Source organism: Mustelus asterias, chromosome 7, assembly GCF_964213995.1.
Source record: "Mustelus asterias chromosome 7, sMusAst1.hap1.1, whole genome shotgun sequence".
NCBI lineage: Eukaryota > Metazoa > Chordata > Chondrichthyes > Carcharhiniformes > Triakidae > Mustelus > Mustelus asterias.
In genome coordinates, this window is record NC_135807.1 from 87,110,729 (window position 1) to 87,128,701 (window position 17,973).

The window sequence follows — 17,973 nt, forward strand, 5'->3', positions numbered from 1 at the left end:
ATACTAAAACACACTTGTGTAGATTGCACAGTGTCTGCTTTTGCACAACAGGCACCTAACTAAAATAGCGCCATCAGAGTGACTAAAATGAACCAACTAATCCCATTAATTGTTTTCATGACACCTTCAACAACCTGTTACTGCTCTTTTAAATATATTTTGGTAGCTGGGAACTTTTATCAACAGCAGTTGAATGTCGATCTATTGAACTTTCTCCAGATCTTACCTTTATTAATAGCAAAATTACTGAAATCCAGAAAAATACCTCCTTTTGTCATGTGTTTATATCACAAATTGCTTTTGCTCTTTATACAGTGCAGAGGTTTATAGAATGCTACTGTTTAAAATTTTACTAACACTTTTTCCCCTCAAAGCATTAAGTCATCTGACAGCAATTTGGACGGGATTGTTTTAGAAATAGCAATTGCTGCATCAAATTTACATTCTTATGTCCGACTTATCCTACAGGTGGAGTTTCCCATTAACTATATTTATCCGCATTCATGAAAATGCAGTGATTGAAGTACTATTTATTAAAACGGGCTACCACCACTACCTTGCTGCTAATGCAGCTTTGACCTCAGCTCTCCAATGGTTGACCCTGACTACAACTTTTGATACCATTCCTGTGATCTTTGACCCAAGCATGGCCAATGAGAAGAGAGAGCAGCAGTATCAAAAATTCCAGTGAGGATGATATATAGCAAGATCAGATTTCATGAAATATATTGGCCTTCGTGATAAATCCTTCATCCTTGTGATGAATTCGTCCACTTCAGAGTTTCACCCAGTGAAATAAACACTCCCCTTCAGTGAATTAATGTTGACACCATCAAATAAATTAATCCTAACCCTACGATTGACCCTAATCTTAAATCAAAGTCGTCCTTTACTCTAATAGCAAGCCCAATGCTCAGCCAACTTTGGAAATCTATTGAGAAAACCAAAATCAAGTACCAGTTAGACAAAAGCCAGAACAGTATCTGAAACCTCCCTGACCCACTTTAAACCCTATCAATTTGATTAGCACCCAACTGATCAGTTTTAGACTTTATTTCCTCCCCCACCTGTATGCTTTGGTTGCATTGCATACTATCTTTACCAAAACCTCTACCAATGGTGCATGACACCATTGTGACTTGGGAGAAATATCACTGATTCTTCAAGAAGATTGGGAATAAGGCATGGAACTCCCTACCCAACAGAGCGTATATTCATTACATGATCTGCAGCTCTTAAGGAAGACGACCCACCATCACCTAATGACGGGTCACTAGGGATTAATGTTGGCCTTGCCAGTGACACTTATATCCAGATATATTTTGAATGCAATTTGTTCTTATTCTTTATTATCGAAACTTCATAAAATTCACATTTCTGCGACATTACAGAGAACGTCATTGTGTATTTATATTTCATTTTATCCTTGGAATCTCTTTTGAGATGGGTATGTCCAATCATATTGACAAATAAACCATACAGTATTGACATATATGTTTAGGTACGTTTCATTTGGTAAAGATGTGGGCAAGTGGGGTAGAAAATCATACCTGAGAACATATAAAAGATTGAGCATTTGAGACTATATCCAATTATATTGCTCAATTGATGCTTGTTGGGCACTAACATAGAATGGTCCAGGAATGACAGATCATTTTATATCCCAGGTAGAATGAAAGAAACCATTGAACAATTTTGCTTCTCCACTGCAGTTAACACCTATTAAATAATATATTTTATGATGTTATAAAGGCATCTCTAATTTTATGAATTTCCTTGTAAAATTATAGAGAAGCTTAATTGCCCTCTGCATGTGATTCTAGGGAACTAAACAAAAGCTTAAATAAATGTAATTATGGTAGGTGGGGCACTGAATGGTGCAGTGAGTCAACACAGGGACTGTGTCTCAAGCAGCTGGGTTTGAACTTGTTTCAGTTCTTAGTTGAATAGATTCACAACATAAACCTGACAGCAGGTTGACTCAGAGACACCATAAGAAAGATAGAACTTGCACTTATGTGGTGGCTTCACAATGTCCCAATTGACAAAAACACTTTTGAAGTATAATCACTATTATAATATACATAAACATGATAGCCAATTAGCACACACAGCATACTCCCAGAAACAGCAATGTTATTGTAATAGCTCCGAAGGCAATGCATTGTGACTTCAAGTTAAGAGAGGTTTATTACTGACAATATATACATGAGTGTACAAGCAATGGTCTGACAGAATTACAATACACGTCTGCACTCTTCTGCTCCCTGGCTCCAACTGAAGTTTCTCCCTGGCCTAGGGCGTGTGCCCTTGCGCCCGATTGACTCGGCTCCCTGTGCTGCCTCTCCATAGGGCCCAGCCTAATCATGTGGCCCTTATGGATCACCCCCTTAAAGGGGCCACGCTACCACAGTGATTATAACTGATAATATGTCTTAGTCATATGGGTTGAGGAATAAACAACCAACAAGATCCCCCGCTCTTTGAATAGCGCCATGGGGTGTTTTACGAGAAGTCTGCCACTGATGTGTCAATCTGCATTATGTGATCAAGTCTGAGTCTTGAACCACTATCTTCTGACTCAGAGATGAGAATATTGCCATCGAATCGATGCTTATGCACAGAAAATTTCATAGCTTAGAGTACTAGCCAGTCCATTATTACCCACTATTCATGTTAATAGACAGGAAAATTATAGGCTAATAAACGTAGAAACAGTGAGCCCTGGCCATATAGTGGAGATGCCGGCGTATAGTAATAGTTATATACTATATAGTTATAATCAGAGGTTCATCTGAGGACTGAGTTCAAAGTGCATTACTGAGACAGAGCAGATAGTTATAATTTCTTGATGCTAACACCGGTACACTGATTTGATGGCAGGAGATTAATCAGATGACAGCTGAGCTTTTGCATTGTACTCTAAGTTGGCTGTACCCAATTTTCCAGAGTCAATTCATTTGAATAATTAGCATAAATTCCCAACACAGGCTTTCGTCTTGTTCTAACTCAGGATGTGGAAGAACTGGTTAACAGTTTGAATTTAAAGAAATGCCCTGACGTAAAGGTAAGTGGATGCATTGGGGGTCAAAAAGTATTTCAGCCTCCTTAAATTATTTATATAGGCCACAGCTTTCTGGATGGTGGGGGCCAAAAGTCAGCAGGAACACACCCATGCTGACTCCAGCAGCCTCTGTGCCAGGTTACACTCTAATGAGCATTGATTGGCATAAGGTGAACTTCAGTCCTTCACGAGGGGAGGGGTGGGTAGGAGAGTCCAGGCTTGGAGAGCTGTCAGCCAGTCAGATTGGTTGGCAGGTCTCCAATCCTTCCAGGCTCAGCACTGCAGTGGTCAGAAGAAACATTGCAGGGATCTGCCTGACTCTATGTCCCAGGAACCAGAGGACTAGATAATTGCAGGGGTACCAGGGCGAGGATAGGGAGCATCTAGGGAGTTCATGAGGGCTGTGTTCGGGGTCTGGGCTAGGCCAGGAAGAGGGTGGACTAGAGGTCACCAGGCCTTACCTCCAACTTCTGTTGTTGTTTATCCTCCATATGAGTATAATCCTAATCTCATGTTTCCATTTTATTTAATATTCCTCTGACCACAAGCTAATCTATTCTTTAATATTAGCTTCAATAGTGCACCCCACAGTCTCACAATCTTTTATGTACAGATAAATTCTCCTCATTCTGCTACTTTTATGTAAACTTCTCCTCATTGTAGATCCTTCAATCACTACAAACGTCTATTGTGATCTATTTCGCCCCAATACTTCATAACTGACACTTCTCCATTAAACCACCTCATAATTTCTATCTGTTTCAATGAAATTAGCCCCATTCTTTCACGTTTCTTTTATCACACCAGGCACTTTGCTGGTGAATCTGTATTGTATCGTCCCAATTGAGATGCTGCTTTTAATATATTGTGAAATTGAACTCTCCAATGCTTTTTTAAAATTCATTTGTAGAACATGGGCATTGCTGGCTGGCCAGCATTTATTGCCCATCCCTAGTTGCCCTTGTTCAGAGGGCAGTTGAAACTCAGCCACATTGCTGTGGCTCTGGAGTCACATGTAGGCCAGACCAGGTAAGGATGGCAGATTTCCTTCCCTAAAGGACATTAGTGAACCAATGGTTTCATGGTCAGCAGTAGATTCTTCATTCCAGATATTTTTTATTGAATTTAAAATCCACCATCTGCTGTGGCAGGAAATGGAACCCGAGTCCCCAGAATATTGGCTGAGTTTCTGGATTAATTGTCTAGTGATATTGCCTCCCTCTACTCTTTCATTTCATCCAAACTTTTCCTATTCATTGGAAAATTGTTACTTCTTTAAAAAATCAAAGTGAATCAGCTGAAAAAGAGTTGTATGAACTCAAAACATCAACTTGGTTTCTCTCTCCACAGATGATACCAGACCTCCTGAGTTTTCCCAGCATGTTGCGTTTTTATTGTTGTATCACCCCACCTTCACTGACATTACGTTCCATCTGCCACTTTTTGCCCTTTCCATTATTTTATCAATAATCTTTGCAGTTTGTTTTGATTCTCAGAACTATCTATTATGCCTCCTATTTTAGTGCCATCTGTAAATTTGGAGGTATTGATGTGGAATAAACATGAGCAGTAACCCTATGGGACCACTGCCCACTTCTAACCACTCAGAGAAACTGCCTTTAACTCTTACTCTGTTTTTCCCCTCACTGTTTTCATCCACCTGGTTATACACACCATTAACTCCACACCCTTTAATCTTCTCTCAGTTGGCTCCTGTGCTACCTTCCATTGCTTGTACACCATATCAACTCCATTGCTTCCATTCACCGTGCCTGTCTGTCACCTTTTCAAAGAACTCTTATTAGCTTTGTCAAGTACAGTCTCCTGTTTTGAAATCTGCATCACCGTCTGCTAATTACTTTCTCTTCACTTAGAAATTTATAGGCCCTGCGTGACCGCTTCATAAGAACATAAGAAATAGGAGCAGGAGTAGGCCATCTAGCCCCTCGAGCCTGCCCCGCCACTCAATAAGATCATGGCTGATCTGAAGTGGATCAGTTCCACTTACCCGCCTGATCCCTATAACCCCTAATTCCCTTACCAATCAGGAATCCATCTATCCGTGATTTAAACATATTCAACAAGGTAGCCTCCACCACTTCAGTGGGCAGAGAATTCCAGAGATTCACCACCCTCTGAGAGAAGAAGTTCCTCCTCAGCTCTGTCCTAAACTGACCCCCCTTTATTTTGAGGCTGTGCCCTCTAGTTCTAGTTTCCTTTCTAAGTGGAAAGAATCTCTCCATCTCTACCCTATCCAGGCCTTTCATTATCTTATAGGCCTCTATAAGATCCCCCCTCAGCCTTCTAAATTCTAACGAATACAAACCCAATCTGCTCAGTCTCTCCTCATAATCAACACCTCTTCAATTTACGTTTGTTTGTAATGGCTTTATTTATCCACGTCATTCTGAAACTTGGGCACAGTGAGAAGTCTCACAACACCAGGTTAAAGCCCAACAGGTTTATTTGGAATCACAAGGTTTCGGAGTGCCGCTCCTTCATCAGGTGTTGATGCGGCGCTCTGAAAGCTCGTGATTCCAAATAAACCTGTTGGACTTTAACCTGATGTTGTGAGACTTCTTACTGTTCCCACCCCAGTCCAACACTGGTATCTCCACATCATTTTGAAACTTGATCAGGCCTCATGTTTAATGGCATGTATTTATTTTGTAACCCCTCAATCTCTTTTTGAAAATATCTGTTGTTGGCTTACATTCCTGTGTGTCAGTGTTTCTTTCCATCATGTTGTGCAGCAGTGGTTAGCATTGCTGCCTCACAGCGCCAGGGACCTGGGTTCGATTCCCGGCTTGGGCCACTGTCTGTGTGGAGTTTGCACATTCTTCCTGTGTCTGCGTGGGTTTCCTCCGGGTGCTCTGGTTTCCTCCCATGATCCAAAGATGTGCGGGTTAGGTGGATTGGCCATGGTAAATTAACCCTAGTGTCAGGGGGACTAGCTAGGGTAAATGCATGGGGTTATGGAGATAGGCCCTGGCTGGGACTGTGGTCGGTGCAGACTTGAAGTTGTTGGAGAGGATTCTTAGAGACAGGATGTATGCGCATTTAGAACGGAACAATCTCATTAGTGACAGACAGCATGGTTTTGTAAGAGGGAGGTCATGCCTTACAAATTTGGTGGAGTTTTTTAAGGAAGTGACAAAAACGGTTGACAAAGGAAGGACCGTGGATGTCGTCTATATGGATTTCAGTAAAGCATTTGACAAAGTCCCTCATGGCAGGTTGGTTAAGAAGGTTAAGGCTCATGGGATACAAGGAGAAGTGGCTAGATAGGTAGAATACTGGCTTGGCCACAGGAGACAGAGGGTAACAGTCAAAGGGTCTTTTTCCGGCTGGAGGTCTGTGACCAGTGGTGTTCATGATGTGGAGATGCCGGCGTTGGACTGGGGTAAACACAGTAAGAAGTTTAACAACACCAGGTTAAAGTCCAACAGGTTTATTTGGTAGCAAAAGCCACACAAGCTTTCGGAGCTCTAAGCTCCGAAACAGTGGTGTTCCGCAGGGCTCTGTACTGGGGCTCTGCTATTTGTGATATATATAAATGATTTGGAAGAAGGTGTAACTGGTGTTATCAGCAAGTTTGCGGATGAGACAAAGACGGCTGGACTTGCGGATAGCAATGAACATTGTCGGACAATACAGCAGGATATAGATAGGCTGGAAAATTGGGCGGAGGAATGGCAGATGGAATTTAATCCGGATAAATGCGAAGTGATGCATTTTGGAAGAACTAATGTAGGGGGGAGTTATACAATAAATGGCAGAGCCATCAAGAGTATAGAAACACAGAGGGACCTAGGTGTGCAAGTCCACAAATCCTTGAAGGTGGCAGCACAGGTGGAGAAGGTGGTGAAGAAGGCATATGGTATGCTTGCCTTTATAGGACGGGGTATAGAGTATAAAAGCTGGAGTCTGATGTTGCAGCTGTATAGAACGCTGGTTCGGCCACATTTGGAGTACTGCGTCCAGTTCTGGTCGCCGCACTACCAGAAGGACGTGGAGGCTTTAGAGAGAGTGCAGGGAAGGTTTACCAGGATGTTGCCTGGTATGGAGGGTCTTAGCTATGAGGAGAGATTGGGTAAACTGGAGTTGTTCTCCCTGGAAAGACGGAGAATGAGGGGAGACCTAATAGAGGTGTACAAAATTATGAAGGGTATAGATAGGGTGAACAGTGGGAAGCTTTTTCCCAGGTCGGAGGTAACGATCACGAGGGGTCACGGGCTCAAGGTGAGAGGGGTGAGGTATAACTCAGATATCTGAGGGACATTTTTTACACAGAGAGTGGTGGGGGCCTGGAATGCACTGCCAAGTAGGGTGGTGGAGGCAGACACGCTGGCATCGTTTAAGACTTACCTGGATAGTCACATGAGCAGTCTGGGAATGGAGGGATACAAACGAATGGTCTAGTTGGACCAATGAGCGGCACAGGCTTGGAGGGCCGAAGGGCCTGTTTCCTGTGCTGTACTGTTCTTTGTTCTTTTGTTCTTGGTGAGCCAAATGGCCTCCTTCTGCACTGTAGGATTCTATGATCTCAGCTAGCTCACTCCTCGTCTTTTTTTAAAATCTGTTTTCAGTTAGTGTTCTTGTTTCTTTCTATTCGGCTTCAAATCTTATCCTATATTTCTGAGCTGCTCAACCACATCTAACTCATCGTCTGGAGTGGACTGTAAAGTTACTGAGGCATTTGTACATTATCACTCAGAGGCCCACCACACATTGTAAAAATTCCATTTCCTTTTTTTCTCATTTAGACTCTCCCTGTCCCAATAAATGAGAGGCTGGTTGGAATCTCCTCGAAAAGTAATATTGTTCATCCTCCTCATCTCCCTGGTCGGTCCACAGTTTCTCTTCCATTTATCCTCCACATTGTAGCACATTCACAGTAACTTCATTGCAGTGTTAATGTAAGGCTACTTGTGACTAATAAATAAACTTTATTGTATCCTCCCTTGCATCATAGAATCATAGAATCCCTGCAGTACAGAAGGAGGCCATTTGGCCCATCAAGTCTGCATCAGCTTTTACTCAGGCTTACCTGCAACCCCACATATTTACCCCACTAATCCTCCAACCTACACATCTTGGGACACTAAGGGGGAATTTTAGCATGTTCAATCCACCCAACCTGCACATCTTTGCAGTGTGGGAGGAAACTGGAGAACCTGGAGGAAACTCACGCAAACACGGGGAGAATGTGCAAACTCTACACAGACAGTCACCCGAGGCTGGAATTGAACCTGGGTCCCTGGCGCTGTGAGGCAGCAGTGCTAACCCACCGTGCCACTGTCCTGCCTTTTTTTTTTGGCCTTGGGATTCTCCTTAATCCACGAACAGGTAATAATTGCTTTTCAAAATGTAGGCAAGTTATTTCAGCCAAAGGGTGAAAACAGGCGCATAAAGGGTAACGTGCTAAAACAAAATCTAAGGGCTGGAAATTCGGCTGCCCCCATTTTATGAGCAGGGCAGTTGCAATTCACATTCTGATCAGACTGAGGTGCGGAGCACACAGAAATTTGTGTACCTGTCTCACCTGTATGATTGTAGTGTATGGCTGAGCAAGTCCATTGGGGTTGCCTTTTCCTTAATGTCTCCAGTTATCTCTGTGTTCGGTTGGGGAGCCCATCAGAGTTGTTCACAGCCCATGTGCTGCAGCCAGTCTGGTCTTCTTAAAGGCAGGCTGTCCCTCTTAAAGGGAAGCTGCACTGAAAGATTTTTACTACAATTTAAATGATGGAAAAGGAACACCAAGGCAAAGAGAGGGTTCCAGTGCGATAAATGTAACGCTGCAAGTATTAGTGTTGGAGGTTGGGCAGGAGAAAATACATTATCCTTGTTTGGGAGGCCAGGAGACCCTCAAGAACTATTATCAGGAAGGAGCTGGACCAGATGGTCAGAGAAAGTGCCACAAGAGGTCTAATGAGCTCATTTGGGTGGTTACCATAAAATCATAATAAATAGGAGCAGGAGTTGGCCATTCAGCCAATCGAAACTGCCATTCAACTGGGATCATGACTGTCTGCCCCATAACCTACAACTCCTTTGCACATCAAAAATCTGTCTAATTCAGCCTTAAATATATTCAGTGATCTAGCCTTCCTGCTCTCTGGGGAAGAGAATTCCAAAGAATAACGGCCCTTTGAGAGAAGAAATTCCTCCTCATTTCCATCTGAAATGGTAGAGATTTTATTTTTAAACTGTGTTCCCTTATTCTAGATTCCCCCATGAGAGGAAACATCCTCTCAGCATCTACCCTGTCAAGCCCCCTCAGGACTTTTTTTTCCTTATTCATTCATGGGATGTGGGCATTGCTGGTAAAGCCAGCATTTATTGGCCATCCCTAATTGCCCTTGAACTGAATAGCTCGTCACACCATTGCAGAGGTCAGCTAAGAGTCAATTACATTGCTCTGGGTCCAGAGTCACATGTAGGCCTGACCAGTTAAGGATGGCAGATTTCATTCTGTTGTATATTGGAGAATTGATAGTAGGAAGCACGGAGGGTTAAAGATAATGGAACGTCATTGCAGGGTGCTGGTCACTACAGGGCTGCTTCTTCACTCGGCAATCTCCCGCGCTAGCGACCTGTGATGCCGCTTCTAGCGAATACATCAATTCAATATATTAATACACAGTGCTTATTACAGCTACCAAGAATCAATATTAATACATAACACCTTCCATAAAAGGACACTAGTGAACCGGATGGATTTTTACAGTTGTTGATAGTTTAATGGTCAAACATTACTGAGACTAGCTTTTCAATTCCAGGTTATTAACTTAATTTAAATACCACCAGCCGCTATGGTGGGATTTAAACTCTTGTCTCCAGAACATTGGCCCTGAGTCTCTGGGTTACTGATCTGGTCACCAATTCCATCTCCCTCACAAATGCCATACATTTCTTCCATGACGTCCTTAGTCTCAGTGGGTAGAGGGCATCCCTTCAATCATCTCTCATTCACCTGAACACCAATGAGTGTCATAAGACAATCCCTTCATCCCAGCTGGCTTCTAAATCCTTTTCTTGTGTATTCTGGGAAGGGAAAAGAACAAACATGTCTTGCTCAGAAACTGCTTTCTTTCAACTTCCATCCTGTCCACAGTCTGGGATATAGCTCACAGGAGATGGGTTCTACTGAGATGATAATTCACCAGAGATTACAGTTCAATTCTTGCATTGCATCTCTTCCTTTGAAGTGCCTCTGTCTGAAAAAAGATGTGACATTCTATTCTCTCTGGATTTGATTTGATTTATTATTGTCACATGTATTAGCATACAGTGAAAAGCATTGCTTCTTGCACACTATACAGACAAAGCATACCATTCATAGAGAAGGAAATGAGAGAGAGCAGAATGTAGTGTTATAGTCATAGCTAGGGTGTAGAGAAAGATCAACTTAATGCAAGGTAAGTCCATTCAAAAGTCTGACAGTAGCAGAGAAGAAGCTGTTCTTGAGTCGGTTGGTACGTGACTTCAGACTTTTGTATCTTTTTCCCAATGGAAGAAAGTGGAAGAGAGTATGTCCGGGTACGTGGGGTCCTTAATTATGCTGGCTGCTTTTCTGAGGCAGCGGGAAGTGCAGACAGAGTCCATGGATAGGAGGCTGGTTTGCATGATGGATTGGGCTACATTCATGACCATTTGTAGTTTCTTGCAGTCTTAGGCAGAGCAGGAGCCATACCAAGCTGTGATACAACCAGAAAGAATGCTTTCTATCGTGCATCTGTAAAAGTAGTGAGAGTCGTAGCTGACATGCCAAATTTCCTTCGTCTTCTGAGAAAGTAGAGGCGTTGGTGGGCTTTCTTAACTATAGTGTTGGCATGAGGATTACACTTAGTTAGTCAAGTGTAATCCACATTGGGATTTTCCAGCAAAGGGTTACTTTACAGTCTCAGTGAGTTCAAGATGACCATAAGTATTTCTGGCTATGATCCATTGTCATAACATTCTTCAAGTTGTTGCTCCTCTTGCAGACACAGTTGCCACAAGAAGGTGCAGCAGACATGTTCTTTGAGATGGTTGCTGCTCCATCCTACAAGATGCCTCTAAATCAAACACCAAAAGTGCATTTTTAACATATCTATAGTTTGTTCAGTGATGATTTTGCTGGATGACTGAGCCTTATTATAGCATTGCTCAGCTGGGGTTCCTGAGAAAGCAGACAGGTGTCCTCAACCAAGGCTGTAGAGGATTTCCTTTATTTCCCATCGGTGGAGCTGCCTTTTGGAGTTAAAGCATGTTGGAATTGTGGACTATCTTAAAGTTAGGGCATTTTGGCAGATGTCAGCAAAACATGCATTCACTTGCACCAGGGGCTCCTGGTGGAGGTTAGCAAGCTGCACTATGAGACGATGGTTCACCTTTTCAATTAACATGCATCAAGCCACTGATAAAGGCAATATATGAGGCTGACACCAGTGATTCCTTGAGCCATTTTGGAATCTTGCTATCTGGTATAATTACAGTCCTCTGTCATGCTAGCACCAATGCCAATGGGAGATCTAATGAGCAAGGCCGGATACTCCCACCCAAGTGGTGGTGTAAGGAAGAGGGAGGAGTGGTGGGGGTCGAGGGGGAGGTGGTGAGGTGCAGTTAGGGGAGGGGGAGGGTAAGACTTGAAACATGAACACTTTCAATTGCAGCATTTGGGTGACCAGTAGCTAATATAGGTCTACAAAGGTAGATATAGAGTTTTACCCGAGCTGAAGTTTATGGAGAGTCATAGATGGGAGGCCAGCCAGGAGGGCATTGGAATAGTTGAGTCTGGAGGAGACATAACCACGATTGAGCATTTTTTAGCAGCAGATGAATGAGATAGGGACAATGGACAATGTTATGGAGGTGGAAGGAGGTGTTTGTTGTGATGTTGAGGATATGGGGTTGGAAGGTCAATTTAGGGTCAATAAGGATGCTGAGGTTGTAAACTGTCAGATTCAACCTGAGACAGTGGCCAGTGTGACAATGTGGGAAGAGAAAGGGACAAGGATGGATCTTTGGGGAATTTCAATGTGGGCCTGAGTCTGGGAGTGAGATGAGAAGCCATTGTTTGAGATAATGCTGCTACAATGGGATAAGTAAGAGTGGAAGCAAACAACTGAGGGCAATCCAACTGAGCTGCAAACTTGAGGAGAGGCAATGGAGGAGGATGATGTGGTTGGTTAGTGTTAAAGGCTGCAGAAAAATCCAAAAGGATGAGGAGGACTAATCCACCACAGTCACAATCACAGAAGATGGAAGTTGTGACTTTGTTTAGGACCATTTGTTAAGCAGAGGAGGAAGATCACTGGGGAGATTTAAAGATGGAGTTGTGGGACAGATGGTCACAGAAGGCTACAATGCATTCACAGACTTCAGAGAGATTCTATGGCTTCCCAGCCATGTGTTTCCCACCAACGACAGTTGGTGCATTGTTCGCTAGCGGCAAGATTCTCTGGTCCCGCCGCTGTCAATGGGAAAACCGACGGGCGGGGGTGCGCTGCTGGTGGGACTGGAGAATCCCCCCGTCATGAACGGCCGGAGAATTCCAGCCAAGGTGGTTGTGGGTGGGGTTAGAGACAAATAAATTGTTTACAGACCAGGATAAATGATGAATTTTATGAGCAGGATGTTACTTTTGAACATTTTTGCCTTTTTGTTTTGCATTTTGTCTTTCTATACTTCAAACCATTCTTTTCCTTTTCATATCTTGCTCATATACTTAGGAGACTGCTTTTCCACTTCTGAAAAAACTGTTTGATAGTAATCATACTGAACCTTGTAACATGTTATTGCACTTGTTAAAAGTGCCATTTCTTTTCATAGGCTTATGAACAAACTGATCTATTGATGCAAAACACAAAATTGTTGCAATTTAACTATGGGTTGCACATAGACCCGAACTCTGTCACCTCGCCCGCCACAGAATTGGAGCGGACGAGTGTCCGACAACGGAAATCTCTGTTGACCTCGGGCGGGAATTTCCGGTCTTGCCCGAACGAGGCTGTAAAATCCCGCCCATAAACTAAGTTGACAGGACGTCACTTTCTTTCAAAGCTGAGTAATTTTTGGTGCCAATTTTAGGAAAATTGTGTGGGAAAGTGGCGTTGAGATGGATGATCGGCCATGATCTAATTGATCGGTGGAGCAGGCTCAATGGGTTGAATGGCCCACTTCAGCTCTTATGCTTCCTCAAGGGGCAAGGAGGTTCACGCGACACATTCTCCGAATGTGGGTAGGTGGTCGCAGAGGTCAATTGCTAGAGTCTGCCCTGAGGATCTGGCTACAGTGCTGCCCAATGTTCAATGACCTCACAAGTGTAGTCAAGTTTAGTGAATGCATCTTCAAATGACATCTCCCAGTTCTCACTCTGCTCAATTTATCACACTCACATCACTCACCTAGCAGCCAAGAATGCCTAACATTCAGATATTCCACCTCACCCTCATACACTTATAATGCCAGCCTCACATCCACCCATTGCAGATTTCACATTGTCTGGAAGAAGGAAGAAAGGCAAGAAAGGGTAGGGAATAGGAGAGGAGAGAAGACTAGCAGGAAGGGAGAGAGAGAGTGGAGGAAAGGAAGGGCGTGTCTTATATTGGATGAGGTTCTTGACACCACCTTTAGTGCATACATCAACAAGCAGAATAAAATTGATGATTCCAGTTTGTTCAGTAGATGTTGCTTTAATTTGCTCCAAAACCTATTGGCTAATTTTCATGAATGTCCACTAGCTAACCAATGAAGTTATACCCCTTAAGGATAGCCACGGAATAAATTAATTGAGAATCTTTAGTGGAGTGCCAAGTTGTCGCTCAAAGTTAGAGAGGAGAAAATTCAGAAAGAATTGATGAAGCAATAGCTACTTTAGTTATGAAAACCTGCAGACTGTAAATGGAAATGTAGACTGAGGAAGGTAAGGGGTTCCAAATCCTGGGAAAGTATCAGTTGGACAATAAACTTTATTTCAAGAAAGTAAAAGGTTAAGAATAAGAAATAACATATAAATACAATTTGTGGAGAGGTGAGTAGGAAACAGAAATGTGCGACCAAAGTACGTAACCTGGAAATGCCAAAAACTTGGAGATCCTCCTTAATTTAATGGCAGGACCTAATCTTTCTTTTTTACTTCATTTCCTGCCCTGCAGCTTCTCAGATTGAGAGTCTGACCAGCTGCCAGACAGGAGGGCCGGCAGCAGAAGGCCATGGATAGAGACAGCCGGAGGTGATTTCCAACACTTGGAAAAGGTTGGGACATTGTGACGGGGGTGGTTGAGGGGAAAAGCATGGAGAAAAGAGGAGAGGAGAAGAATGGTAGGAAGGGAGAAGGAATGTCAGGAAAAGAAGGGCAAATGTTAGCTTCCAGCACTGGAGGGGGATGACAGGAGGGTCCTTTGGGGTATAATTGGGCGGTTGGCAGACTATAGGAAGGGAGCCAAATCATGGCACAAAAGGTGCTTGAGGGCAAGTCCCTCTGGCTTCTCCTGGCCCACTGTAAGTGCTATAAAATGCACTTCATCTGCTGAATCAGCCACTGCCACCTCCCATTCACTGCTGCCTTTTCTGAGCCCTGGGAAACCAGGTCAGCCAAAGCTGAATTCAAATGATTGCCAAAATCCGAGGAAGGCAGCCTCACTAACATAGTCACAGGCTCATCTCTTTCATGCAAATCCAGTGTAATTAAACTGGATGTAGACTTGTCTTGTGTAGGGTTGGGTTGGGTTTCATATATATGCTAAAACCTCCTGACTTTCTCCCGCTTGTCATGGGGGCTTAAAATGCCTCCCCAATATTTGTATCTTTAGAGGAATAGAATCACTGATAAAAAAGACAGCTGAGGTCTTTTACAAAATCCCAATAATTGAAAATCAGCTGCAAATATTCCAAATTTTAACAAATTTACATTGCCAATAATCCCCTCTTGGAGCCATTTTGGTAAAATTCACAGTTTCGTAAAATTCTACAAAGTGAGACAGAACTTCACTCGCAAAGGTATGTGATGAGATGTAACATTGTCCCCAGATTGTTCTGTAACTCTATACTGATGTCAACTTCATCACAGTATAAATAGGAAGATGTGGAGAATAATTACTGAAGGTTACAATCCAGGATGCAGATCCCAAACAATCCTATAACAATTAGGCATCTCTCAAAGATAATGGACATGTGTCTGAATTATTACTCAAAGAAAGAATAAAGAGAACAAAGAAAAGTACAGCACAGGAACAGGCCCTTCGGCCCTCCAAGCCTGTGCTGATCATGATGCCCTAATTAAATTTTTAAAAACCTTCTGCCCTTATTCGGTCTGTATCCCTCTATTCTCTCCCTATTCACGTATCCATCCAGATGCCGATTAAACATTGCTAATGTGCCTGCTTCCACCGACTCCTCTGGCAGTGTTCCAGACAACCACCACTCTCTGCGTGAAAAACTTCCCCCTTGTAATTGACACTTCCACCCTGGGAAAAGTTTTTGACTATCCACCCTGTCTCTGCCTCTCATAATTTTGGAGACCTCTATCACATCTCACCTCAGCCTCTGTCTTTCCAGTGAAAACAATCCTAGTTTATTCAACCTCTCCTCATAGTAAACACCCTCGAGACCAGACAACACCTGGGTGAACCTTATTTGCACTCTCTCCAAAGCTTCCACGTTCTTCTGGTAGTGTAATGTGTGTGTTTGGATATTCAACCATTGTCTACAAATGAATAGCAATGGATTCAGTTGGATGTCACGTCTAGTAATTAAACTAAAGTTAGATACAATTGCTTTCTACAAAGTAGCACATTTCATGCTTTGCTTTGGTATTGGTTTTAATGTAATGTGTGAGCCTAGGAATTACTGGTGGTGATATTAATGTTTACCATATTTACGTGACAGTCCTTTGATATTTTAGTGAAGACATTAACCCATTTATGATAAATGGATTAATGACAGTGTTAAACTTGCAGACAGAAGCATATACTATGAGCACATTAAGTGTTCATCTATCAACTCTGTCCACAGCAAATTCTAGGGTATGGTGTTTCACAACTATAACTCAAATGTGAGACGAGGTAATTAGATTAACCAGCTGAAGAAGGCGGTGCCTCACCCACCTTGGTACGGTCTGACAGACAATTAGATTGCTACAGTTTCAGTGCCTAAGAAGTAGTAAGTTCATAGTGCACTGTAAATGCTCTAGTTAAGGAAAAAAATAATTCTGCCAAAATTGTGAAAAATAAGACATTATTTTTAAGGTGCTGAGTTCAAATATATTCACAGATTATCATAGTTAGGCTGAAATTGTATGCTAGTAATTCCTCTTCAGTAAGATGTTTAAGTGTTACCTTTTTTCCTCCTAATTAGTTATTTTCTACATTTTTTATCGTCACTTACATTTACAAATCTTTCATTCTCAATCTTAATTTCCTTTCCCATTACATTCTACTAAAATAAAATTCTCTGAGGTACAGCTGTCGTGACTCTTCCTGAGAAGCTCGACTATAAATCCTTGTTAAAAAAAACAGGCCAGAATTTCCGCAAAGTGTTCCCAACCTCCCATCGTAACTCCAGTTGAAGGCCAACAGAAACCCTGTCTAAGCGGTTGTATATTTTGTCATTGCTGCAAGTTAACACCAAACCTACAGCAGGATATAAGGAGAATGTGCATGGAAATTCCATGTGATTATTTTTAATGTTGTAAATCATAGAATCATATAATCCTACAGTGCAGAAAGAGGCCATTCAGCCCATTGAGTCTGCACCGACAACAATCCCATCCAGGCCCTAAACCCCAGGTATTTACCCTACTAATCCCTCTGACACGATGGGGCAATTTAGCATAGCCAATGCACCTAACCAGCATGTCTTTCGGACTGTGGGGGGAAACTGGAGCACCCGGAGGAAACTCACGCAGCCACGGGGAGAATGTGCAGACTCCACACAGACAGTTACCCTAGGCCGGAATTGAACTCAGGTCCCTGGTGCTGTGAGGCAGCAGTGCTAACCACTGTGCCACTGTGCTGTCCCAGAAAGGAAGGTCTCAACCCAGGAGTGGGATTCGGGGTCTTGGTTGATGGCTTACTGAGACCCATCGTGTAATTTGTACTGCAGTGAGGGAAACCAACCAATTCTTTGGATGCATGGCTAAAGAGATAGATTACAAACTCTCAGAAGTGATCATGAGCCCGGTTATTGTTCTGGCTTGGACCCACCTGAAACATTGGGCCTCATCTTAATTCTGAGTTGATTTGATTTATTATTGTCACATGTACAGTGAAAAGTATTGTTTCTTGCATACTATACAGGCAAAGCATACCATTCATAGAGAAGGAAAGGAGAGATTGCAGAATGTAGTGTTACAGTCATAGCTAGGGTATAGAGAAAGATCAACTTAATGCAAGGTAAGTCCATTCAAAAGCCTGACAGCAGCAGGGAAGTAACTGTTCTTGAGTCGGTTGGTACATGATTTCAGACTTCTGTATCTTTTTCCCGACGGAAGCAGGTGGAAGAGAGAATGTCCGGGGTTCGTGGGGTCCTTGTTTATGCTGGCTGTTTTTCTGAGGCAGTGGGAAGTGTAGACAGAGTCAACGGATGGGAGGCTGGTTTGTGTGATGGACCGTGTAGGTGATTGAGTTTCATTTGCGTTAAAATTAGAGCCATTGGGCTTGATTTTATGGAGGTGGCAGGGGTCCCATCGCTGGAGCCAATAGGGAAGTGCACCGGACCCATTTCAGTGGTCAGTGGGACCCAGGGCGGCATCTTGTTGATGGCAGCTGTCCTATTAAGGTTGGCTCCCTGCTCCCAAGAGCTGCCAGCCAATCAGATGACCAGCAGCTCAGCACTCTCAACAGCACCACTGCTAGTGGTGGTCGCTGCTGGAACTGCACTTAGAGGCAGAGAGCACATTGATGGCCTTGCACACTCAAAGCCAG